This window comes from Hemiscyllium ocellatum, chromosome 29, assembly GCF_020745735.1.
Source record: "Hemiscyllium ocellatum isolate sHemOce1 chromosome 29, sHemOce1.pat.X.cur, whole genome shotgun sequence".
Taxonomy (NCBI): Eukaryota; Metazoa; Chordata; class Chondrichthyes; order Orectolobiformes; family Hemiscylliidae; genus Hemiscyllium; species Hemiscyllium ocellatum.
Window position 1 is genome coordinate 22849048 of NC_083429.1, and position 11970 is coordinate 22861017.

At 43.8% G+C, this 11970-nt stretch overlaps 1 protein-coding gene across 1 annotated transcript in view; it reads right to left on the bottom strand.

The window, feature by feature from the left end:
- Positions 1-9701, bottom strand: part of ei24 (EI24 autophagy associated transmembrane protein) — a 60769-nt gene extending 51068 nt beyond the window's left edge. The window contains exon 1 of the mRNA XM_060846723.1: positions 9642-9701. The gene's annotated coding sequence lies outside the window, so the exon portion shown is untranslated. The remainder of the gene's footprint in view (positions 1-9641) is intronic.
- Positions 9702-11970: the final 2269 nt, after the last annotated feature.

Below are 11970 nucleotides of genomic sequence, written 5' to 3' on the forward strand. Positions count from 1 at the left end.
AAGTGAGAGGAAGGGGGTGCAAGAGCGATGGGAGGGAACAGAGGTGATAGATGGGGTAATGTACATGTGCGACAGCATCAGAAGGCTTGGTAAAAAGAAGTGGAGAACAAGGTAACAGTGTATTGAATAGCTACAAGAAACACAGACTACTTTTATAATCACACTTGCATTATTTTGCTTAGTAGTCTCTTGTTGATCAGCCTCTCACTCAGATTACACTTCTTAAGTTTCCCAGAGCTACAATGGTAATATCACCATTTTGTGCATACAATATGGGGAAAAGCTAGCTAAACTAAAGAGACCAGAAGTTGAAAATGGAAGATATGGAAAACATAATTTATTTACTCTTAAACAAAAATGCCATCGACAATAAAAATAGAGTGTGCTGGAAAACATGAGCACATCTGCCAACATTTGCAGTGAAATAATGTCATTAGAAAGAAAGTCCTGATGGGATCTATCCCAGAATATTGAGGGAGGCAAGAGAACAAATTGCTGGAGCATTGATAGACATCTTTGTATCCTCTTTGGCCACAGGTGATGCCCCAGAGGACCGGAGAACACACAATGCAAGTTTTGAGATTTATAGCTCAGGTTGAGGTTCTGGATCTAGGTTTGCTCACTGAGCTGGAAGGTTCATTTCCAGATGTTTTGTCACCTTATTAGGTAATATCTTCAGTGGGCCTCCAAGCGAGGCACTGTTCTTGATTCTTGCTTTCTATTTATATATTTGGGTTTCTTTGGGTTGGTGATGTCATTTCCTGTTCTTTTTCTCAGGGGTGATAGATGGGATCTAACTCGATGTGTTTGTTGAGTGTGTTCCGGTTGGAACGCCATGCTTCTAGGAATTCTCGTGTGTGTCTCTGATTGGCTTGTCCTCGGACGGATGTGTTGTCCTTCCTTTTATGTATGTAAGGATACTAGAGAGAGAGCATCATGTCGTTTTGTGGCTAGTTCTTGCACAGTATTTTGTAAATGACATTAGTTTCGCTTCTTGTCTGTATAGGGTCTTTCAAGTTCATTAGCTGCTGTTTTAGGATGTGTGGACTACCATGATGCCAAGGGGTCTGAGTAGTCTGGCTGTCATTTCTACTAACACTTAGTAGAGGACACACGTCACTCCACCCAAGAATTCCTGAAGACCAAAGACACTAAGATAGAAGAGGATGAAATAACAGTCTCCTTTGATGTAACGGCCCTGTTTACACTAATCAATATTAACCTAGCCAAGGAAACACTGACTACACTATTAGAAGACCCAAAAACATATACAGCAAACACCACTAACATCATCAGCAAGGACAGTCTCGTCAAGCTAGAGGACCTATGCCTTACCACACACTTCACCTCCAACAACAGAAACAACAGACAAACCGACGGAACACCCATGGGATCTCCAATATCAGGGTTCTTAGCAGAGGCAGTAATGCAAAGACTTGAACAAACAGCTCTGCCAACCATCCAACCCAAGCTTTGGGTCCGCTACGTGGATGACACCTTTGTCATCACTAAACAAAACAAATTAGAGGAAACCTTCAAGACCATCAATAATACTCTTCCTGGCATAAAATTCACTAAAGAGGAGGAAAACAGCAACAAACTGCTATTCCTAGATGTCGCAGTAGAGCGAACAGCTAATGGGGAACTTCAAACCAGCATCTACAGGAAAACAACACATACTGACCAAATATTGAACTACAGAAGCAACCATCTCAACATCTACAAACGAAGATGCATCACAGTCCTCCGATTTCTCAGAAACAAACCCAAACAAGCAGACAGAAAACGTCCAGAAACCCTAGCCACTCTCCCTTACATCAAAGGCATCTCAGAAATGACTGCCAGATGACTCGGACCATTTGGCATTGTGGTAGCCCACAAACCTTCCAACACACTAAAATAGCAGTTAATGAACTTGAAAGACCCTATACAGACAAGCAAAACTAATTTCATTTACTTAAACCCCGTGCAAGGACTATAACAAACACTGCATTGGACAAACAGGCAGAAAACTAGCCACCAGGATACATGAACACCAACTAGCCACAAAACAACATAACCCTCTCTCACTAGTATCCTTACATACAGATGAGGAAGGACACCATTTCACTGGGACAACATATCCATCCTAGGACAAGCCAAACAGAGACACACACAAGAATTCCTAGAAGCATGGCATTCCAACCGGAATTCTTATCTACAAACACATCGAGTTAGACCCCATCTATCACGTCCTGAGAAAAAGAATAGCAAATGACATCACCAACCCAAAGAAACCCAAATATATAAATAGAAAGCAAGAATCAAGAACAACGCTTCACCTAGAGGCCCACTGAAAATGTTACCTGGTAGGGTGACAAAACATCTGGAAGTGAACCTTCCAGCTCAGTGAGCAAACCGACATCCCATTGTTTAAAAAGATCTATATGCATATATAATGGACTTATTAATGACAGACAGTACAGTTCTTGTAGGAGAGGTTATGCCTCACTAACATGATTGTGTTTTTTGAGAAGGTGACAAAGATGACTGATGAGAAAAAAGTGGTTGATATTGCTTACATGGACATCAGTAAAGCCTTTGACAAGGTCTCTCATAGCAGGCTGGTACAAAAGGTAAAATCACATGGTATTACGATGAACTGGCAAGATGGTTACAGAACTGGCTTAGTCATAGAAGACAGAGGGCAGCAGTGGAAGGATGCGTCTTGGAATGGAGGATTGTGACTGTGGTGTTCCAAAGGGATCTGCCATTTGTGATCTCCATAAATGATTTGGAGGAACTGTAACTGGTCTAATTAGTAAGTCTGTGGACAATGTAATGATTGGTGGAGTTACGGATAGGGAGGAGGATTGTCAGAGGATACAGCATGATATGGATCAGTTGGAGGCATCGGCAGAAAAACAGCATATGGAATTTAATCTTAGATGATGCATTTTGGAAGGTCAATGTGGAAATTATAGAGTGAATGGCAGAACTCTTATGAGTATTGATATGCAGAAGAATCTGGGTGTATGGCTCCACGGATCACTGAAGGTGGCAGCACAGGAAGGTAAGCTAATTTTAAAAAGGCTTATGGCATGTTTACCTCCATTGGAAGGGGCATTGAGTATAAGGATACACAAGTTATACAGGACAAAAGTGAGAACTGCAAATAGAGTCATAGAGATGTACAGCATGGAAACAGACCCTTCAGTCCAATCCATCCATGCTGACCAGATATCCCAACCCAATCTAGTCCCACCTGCCAGCACCCGGCCCATATCCCTCCAAACCCTTCCTATTCATATACCCATCCAAATGCCTCTTAAATGTTGCAATTGTACCAGCCTCCGCCACTTCCTCTGGCAGCTCATTCTATACATGTACCACCCTCTGTGTGAAAAAGCTGTCCCTTAGGTCTCTTTTATATCTTTCCCCTACACCTATGCCCTCTAGTTCTGGACTCCCCGACCCCAGGAAAAGACTTTGCCTATTTACCCGATGCTGGAAACCAGAGTTTAGATTAGAGTAGTGCTGAAAAAGCACAGCAGGTCAAGCAGCATCCGAGGAGCAGGAAAATCGACGTTTCGGGCAAAAGCATTCCCGAAGGGCTTTTGCTCGAAACGTCAATTTTCCTGCTCCTCAGATACTGCCTGATCTGCTGTGCTTTTCCAGAACCACTCTAATCTACATAAGTTATACTGCAGCCTTTAAAGAACTTTAGTTAGGCCACACTTGGAATACTGTGAACAATTCTGGTCACTACACTACCAGAAGGATGCAGATGCTATGGACTGTCTCCGTAGTCTCAAAGATGACTACCAAACCACTCGAACCAGCTACTGATCAACCTAAAGGACCCTGTACCAGCAACCAGCATAACAAATGTCATTTACAAAATACCCTGCAAAGATTGCAACAAACACTGTACTGGACAGACTGACAGGAAACTAGCCACCAGAATACATAAACACCAACTAGCCACCAAAAGACATGACCCACTATCACTAGTATCCATACACAAAGATGAAGGAAGACACCACTTCGACTGGGACAACACATCCATCCTTGGACAGGGAGAACATGCATGGGAATTCCTAGAGGCCTGCCATTCAAACCTGAACTCTATTAATAAACACATCAATTTGGACCCCATTTACCAACCTCTAAGAAAAGGAACCAGAAGTGATACCACTCACCTTAAGAGACCAAGATACATAAATAGAAAGTGGGACAGAACACCAGCGCTTCACTAGAGGCTCACTGATAGCTCAGCTAGCAAACTTACAACCTGAGCTTTGGAGAGGGTACAAAAAAAGGTTTAACAGGATGTTGCCTGGTATAGGAGATTTTAGCTATGAATAAAGGTTGGATAGACAGTTTATTTACATTGGAATGCAGGAGGTTGAGGGGCAATCTGATAGAAGTTTAAAAGATTGTGAATGACATGGATTGTGTGTAAGGTATGAGGCTTTTCTCAAAGTGGGAGGGTCAATTACTAGGGGACACAGGCTCAAGGTCCGGAGGGGGAGGGTTAGTTTAAAAGTGATGTGCAAGGCAAGTTTTTCATACAAAGAGTGGTGAGTGTCTGCAGCATGCGGCCAGAGGAAGTGGTGGAAGTTTTAGTAAGAAAAGCCAAAATGTTGCTGACTTGTATTGTTCTTCGTTCTGTTGAGTTAATGTTGAATTAGAGAGTCACATCAGACTTGAAATGTAAACTTGTTTCTCTCTCCGCAGATGATGCCAGATCTGTGTTCGAATAAAAGGGTCACTCGGCACAAAATGTTAACTCTGATTTCTCTACAGAGATGCTGCCAGACCTACTGAGCTTTTCCAGCAATTTCTATTCACGTTTCTGATGTCAAATCTGCTCAGTTTCTCCAGTACTTTGTTTCAATTTGTTGCTTGAGAATAATCAAACTAGTCAGTATTATTGCTGAAGCAATTTTACAAAATACAAGAAAATTTTTAAAATTTGAATAGAATTTGAATTAAAATTCAAATTAAACATAGAACTATTTATGGTCCTGCAGGTTGTCTCCTGATGCTGATACTTCCTTTCTAGTGAGAAAGCCAATGACTGAGTGTCAGCGACCTCACAGCTGGCAATATCTCTGGAATCCATTCATACACCTCTTGTATAGTTGAAGAATGGATTTAACAGGAACAAACCTGTTGCATATGCTCTGGGAAGCTGTTCTTTAAAAATAGACTGCAAAAGTGTTATGGAGGAGTGCAATAATTTCAAGGAATAGGTTCCGGTCACATCATTAGCAAAGATCAGCAAGGCAGCCTATGTGTGGAACTGCAGGAGATGGCGGGGGGGGGGGAAAGAGAGAGAGAGAGAGAGAAATACTAAACGAGTATTTTGCATCACTGTTTACAGTGAAGGAGGATATGGAAGATATAGAATGTGGGGAAATAGATGGTGATATCTTGAAAATGTTCATATTACAGAGGTGGTGGTGCTGAATGCCTTAAAACATATAAAGGTGGATAAATCCCCAAAAGCAGATCAGATCCACCTGAGAATTCTGTGGGAAGTGATTGCTGGACCCCTTGCTGAGGTATGTGTATCATCAATAGTCATAGGTGAGGTGCTGGAAGACTGGAGGTTGGCTAACATGTTACCACTATTTAAGAAAAGTGTTAAGGAAAAGCCAGGGAATGACAGACCGGTGAGCCTGACATCAGTGGTAGGCAAGTTGTTGAAGGGAACTCTGAGGGAAAGGATTTGCATGTATTTGGAAAGGCAAGGACCGGTTAGGGATAATCAACATGGTTTTGTGTGTGGGAAATCATGTCACAAACTTGATTGAATTTTTTGAAGTAATGAATACTGTGTGCAATTCTAGTCTCCTTCTTATTGGAAGGATGTTATAAAACTTGAAAGGGTTCAGAAAAGATTTACAAGGATGTTGCAGGGTAGAAGAATTTGAGCTATAGGGAGAGGCTGAATATGTTGGGGCTGTTTTCCCTGGAATGTTGGAGGCTGATGGGTGACCTTACAGAGATTTATAAAATCATGTGGGGCACGGGGGATAGGGTAAATAGATAAGATCCTTTCCCTGGGTGGGGGAGTCCAGAACTGGAGGGCTTAGGTTTCGGGTGAGAGTGGGAAAAACGCAATGGGACCTAAGGGACAACTTTTTCATGCAGAGGGTCGTGCACACATAGAGTGGGCTGCCAGAGGAAGTGGTGGAGACAACAAAAACCTGTAGATGCTGCAATACAAGGTAGACAATAGCAAGGTTGGTACAATTACAACATTTAAGACCATAAAATATAGGGGTGGAAGCAAGGCCATTCGGCCCATTAAGTCCACTCCGCCATTTAATCATGGCTGATGGGCATTTCAATTCCACTTACCCACACTCTCCCCATAGCCCTTAATTTTAAAGGCATCTGGATGGGTATATGAATGGCAAAGGCTAAGAGGGTATGGGCCAAATGCTGGCAAATGGGACTAGATTGGGTTGGGATATCTAGTCAGCATGGACGAGTTGGACCAAAGGGTCTGTTTCTGTGCTATACATCTCTGTGACTCTATAACAACAAAGTGACTTCTCGTACTTCAATTCAGCACCTCTTGTCCATTCACCATCACTCATAATTCCAAAGATAGATTTTTGAACAGTAAAGAAATTATGGGTTATGACAAGTGGGTGGGTAAATGGAGCCGAGTCCACGAAAAGATTAGCCACGATCTTATTGAATGGTGGATCTGGCTTGGCAGGTCAGATGGCCTACTCCTATTTATTTCTTATGTTTACTCAGCTCACTGACATTTCACATCTCAAGTCACAACTATTTACTCTGGGCAATGACAATTTATTCATCTCCCTCTCTCAGCATTACATTCAGTTCTCAGTGATAAAGAGTATGGTAGTAATTTTCCAAGGACAGGGCAAGTAATGTTTTACAATGACACATTTCATAGCCGGAAGCAAAGTCCAAGTTTTCAACCAAGCTCTGCAGAGTTTAACAAATGCTCTGCAATTGCCCTACACATTTGGTATAGCAGGAGTAGAAGGTAGCCATTCCTCAATCCCCCAAAACACAGTCAATTTTACTATAAAACATAACTTTGACGAGTGATGTCCTTGTGACTTCCTGTGACTCACTGATACAGAAATTGGAAGGGAAGGAAAATAAAACAAAAAAAAAGTCCATCTTTGACGCTGCTGTGGAGCATGGGATGTTTAACTCCAGATTTCAGTAAACAGGAAATACCCAAAAGAGAATGAACTCAGTTAGTCAATCCTACAAACGTGTACAAGCTACCAGTTCAAAATGACTCATCAGGAAAATGTTTCTGAAAAATCTCCATCTTCAAACTAAAAGATCCAAACATTATAAAAATATAGAACTGCCTACGTAAACAAATCTGTTAATAAACTCCTTTCCAATTGCATAACTATTATAGCAGAATTAGGTGTATCACCATACCAGCTTGTACCATCATTTGACCAAATGTGCCATTGTAGCTCTTTACTGGAAAAATAGAAAGCACTCATGGTATCTCAATAAGGTACAAAGAGTCTAACGATTTGGGTCTCAACCAAACAGCTCAGATGATACATCTGAATAAGAAGGGGTCAACAGACACAGGCCTTGAATCAGCACTTATTTTTAAACCCTCCTGGAACAATGCAGACTTAGCATTCAAATCCACTAGATTTATGGAGCTACCCAGCATCCGGTTTTCTGATGTGTGCACTGCTGCATCACAAAAAAATCTGCACACAATCTGTGCCATCACCAATATTTTCTTCTCCAGATGATAGGCAGAAGATAAAACTTAGAGAAAATGAGGACTGAAGATGCTGGAATCAGAGTTGATAGTGTGTTGCTGGAAAAGCACAGCAGGTCAGGCAGCATCCAAAGAGCAAGAGAATCGATGTTTCAGACATAAGCCCGTCATCAGGAATCAGAAGATTTACAACAAAACCTGTAAGCGTGTGCAACTGAAGATGAATATGGGTGCCAGAGGGAGGTAAGTGGAAGAGAGGAGGAAAAGTCAGTTAGTTAGGGAGAGGGGTATTAATGAGGGAAAGTTAGTCAATCAGTGAGAGATTAGATTAGATTCCCTACAGTCTGGAAACAGGCCCTTCAGCCCAACCAGTCCACACCGAGCCTCCGAACAGTAACCCACCCAGACCCATTTCCCTCTGACAATGCACCTAACACTGTGGGCAATTTAGCATGGCCAATTCACCTGACCTGTGCATCTTTGGACTGTGGGAGGAAACTGGAGCACCCGGAGGAAACCCACGCAGACACGAGGCTGGAATCAAACCTGGGACCCTGGCGCTGAGAGGCAGCAGTGCTAACCACTGAGCCACCGTGCAGCCCCAACTTCTTAGTAGAGGTATTAAGGAGAGCACATCAGCTGAAGATTTACCCTTCAGGAGAACCTGTCAATACCACCACATATTTCAGCACACATCAGTTAAAAGAAATGTGTTTCAGTTCTGGAGAACAACAATTTTACACCAGGTTAGATATAAACATTCCTGCCTTAGAAATGTGGGATTATACAATCTGCATCAGGAATTCATTTATAACTGGGGTAATAAAATATTTATTTGCTGAACCTCATACCAATATTATAAATATTATGTGCATTTTAATACCACCCAGTAAATTACTTATTTTATGATTAATATTAAACTCTTACAACATTTCCAATCTTAAAAGAAATGTCACACACCAAGTCTATGCCACACTGGTTTATTCTCTGATGTGGTTTATTCCAAAATGTGACACATCATCACACCCACACCAGCGTTCAGAAACACAAAGGTGTCTTAAAGGGCAAATATTTTGGAAAATGACTTTTTTTTCTCTCCTCTACATTTCCAGGTGAAGCACATAGGTGTTTTTTCTTGCAGGTGATGAAAGGGGCTCAGTGACTTGCCCTCAGACCATCATGATATTCTTTATACATCCCATTTCATCACAGACAGAATGCCCACCCCCCACCCCATACCCACATACCTCCCACCCCCCCACCCACATACCCACATACCTCCCACCCCCCCACCCACATACCCACATACCTCCCACCCCCCCACCCACATACCCACATACATACCCCCCCACCCACATACCCACATACCTCCCACCCCCCCCACCCACATACCCACATACCTCCCTCCCACCCCCCCACCCACATACCCACATACCTCCCTCCCACCCCCCCCACCCACATACCCACATACCTCCCTCCCACCCCCCCCACCCACATACCCACATACCTCCCTCCCACCCCCCCCACCCACATACCCACATACCTCCCACCCCCCCCACCCACCCACATACCCACATACCTCCCTCCCACCCCCCCACCCACATACCCACATACCTCCCTCCCACCCCCCCCCCACCCACATACCCACATACCTCCCACCCCACCCACCCACATACCTCCCACCCCATACCCACCACCTCCCCCCCCCGGGCCGGTGATGCCGACCTGCCTGTGCTACTGAGCATGCTAGTGAGAACATGCTCTTGGGCAGAGGTGGCAAACAGGACAAAGAGCCGGCTGCTGCCATTGTCCGAGACCCAGCCAGGGCCCTTTTTCGATCAAGTAGACTGTCCCCTCAAGTGCCCAGGCTAGGCCTCAAGAACCCCGACAGCCGGTGATCACTTACCCGCCGCCTCAAAGGCGAGACTCTGAATACACAACAGGCCCGCTCCCTGCCACCTCCTGGTGCACGCATGCGCTGCGAGTTGACCGCCGGGAAATGTAGTTCATTGCCGGAACTATAACTTCCAACAGTTGATGCGGTAAAACTACAACTCCCAGCGGGCAATGCGGGAAACTACAACTCCCAGTGGGCAAGAACACATTAATCAGAATTGTTGAGTGGGTCAGTTATTGTCACATATATTTAGGAAGATACATTGAAAAGTCCTTTGCGACCACAATTCAGTGCTATTTTGAGCAGATTAGATTCCCTAGTGTGGAAACAAATCCTTCAGCCAACAAGTCCAAGCTGACCCTCCGAAGAGTAACCCACCCAGACCCATTTCCCTCTGACTTGTGCACCTAACACTATGGGCAATTTAGCATGGCCATTTCACCTGACTTGCACATCTTTGGACTGAAGCAGCCGACGGAAACCCACACAGACACAGGGAGAATGTACAAACTCCACACAGACAGTTGCCTGAGGTGGGAATTGAACCCGGGTCTCTGGCGCAAGTGGAGAGTGTGGACTCCATCTTGGTTTCAAGGTTATGGCGCCTGCTGTAGAGTTGATGCACAAGATGATGAGGAGTTTGTGAGAGGCGCGGAAATATTGTCTCTCCATATAATCTGTGTTGTAGGTAGACTTGAGTGGGTTCATGATCCGTAGTCCTTTTGGGATCTTTCCTACTCCTGCATTTCTGCAAATACTTGGTGTCTGTGTCGAAATGTGTGATGTTCTTGGTGATCCTCTCCATTTTGAACTGGCAGTTCGTGGTGTCGTTGGTAGCCATGAAGTACGTTGGTGGGTGGCACAGTGGTTGGCACTGCTGTCTCACAGCGCCTGAGACCCGGGTTCAATTCCCGACTCAGGCGACTGACTGACTGGAGTTTGCACATTCTCCCCGTGTCTGCGTGGGTTTCCTCCGGGTGCTCCGGTTTCCTCACACAATCCAAAGATGTGCGGGTCAGGTGAATTGGCCATGCTAAATTGCCCGTAGTGTTAGGTAAGGGGTAAATGTAGGGGTATGGGTGGGTTGCACTTCGGTGGGTCAGTGTGGACTTGTTGGGCCGAAGGGCCTGTATCCACACTGTAAGTAATCTAAACTACAGGCATAGAGTTCACCTCCCGTACAAGGGGGTCTTCAAAACAAAGCTCCAGCGCTTCTGCAAGGTGTCTCGGCTTCAAGGAGTCCCCACTCCAGGTGCAGCAATGCTAACCCCGCCAAGAGTCCACAATCCAGGCCTACCGGGCACTGCCACCACAGCAGCTGAGCTACTGGCATTGTTCCAGCTTTACCACAATGTCAGAAGATGAAGAAAAATAAAAATGAGAAAGATGAAGGATACGGCTTGTATAGAGCAGACAGGCTCAGGAACCCAAACACTACGGACCACACCAGTGGCAACATCTTGAATTTAACAAGCATGATCAATAAAGGGAAACAATAAATGTAATATATTTGAATTTCCAAAATACATTTGATAAGTAACAGTCCATCCAGTTGGGGGTAAGATATTCCAATACAGGTTTAACTAACTAAGAGAAAACAGAGAGTTGGGATGAAAGGGGCAATTTTAGGAATGCAACCTATAAATGGTGGCGTGCCCCAGGAATCAGTGCTGGGGCCACAATTATTTAAAATATATACTAATGATTTGGACAAGGCAAGTGAACGTACTATGATCAGGTTTGCAGATGACACAAAAACAAAATGGAAAACAAGTGCTAATGACACAGAGTCCACAGAGCAATATAGAGAGGTTAAACAAGTGGGCAAAATCCTGGCAAATGAAATATAAAGTGGGGAAATGTAAAATTGTGCACTTTTGCACAAAGAATAGAGGAGCCTAATATTATTTAAATAGACAAAGACCACAGAAAGCTACAGCACAGATTTGGAGTCCTTGTGCATAAACCCTTAGTACATAATAGGGAAGGGAAATTGACTCTTGGCCTTTACTCCAAAAGGAATGGAGTTTAAAAATCGTCTTACAAATACAAAACACTAGTTAGACCACATTTAAAACAGTTTTGATCCCCTTATTTAAGTCATAGAGTCATACAGCAAGGAAAGAGATCCTCTGTTCAACTTGTCCATACCAACCAGATATCCTAAATTAGTCAAGTCCCATTTCCCAGCATTTAGCCCATATCCCTCTGGACCCTTCCTAATCATATATCCATTCAGATGCCTTTTAAATGTTGTAATTGTACCACACTCCACCACTTCCTCTAGCAACTAATTCCATACAAACACCACGCTCTGTGAAAAAGTTACCCCTTAGAT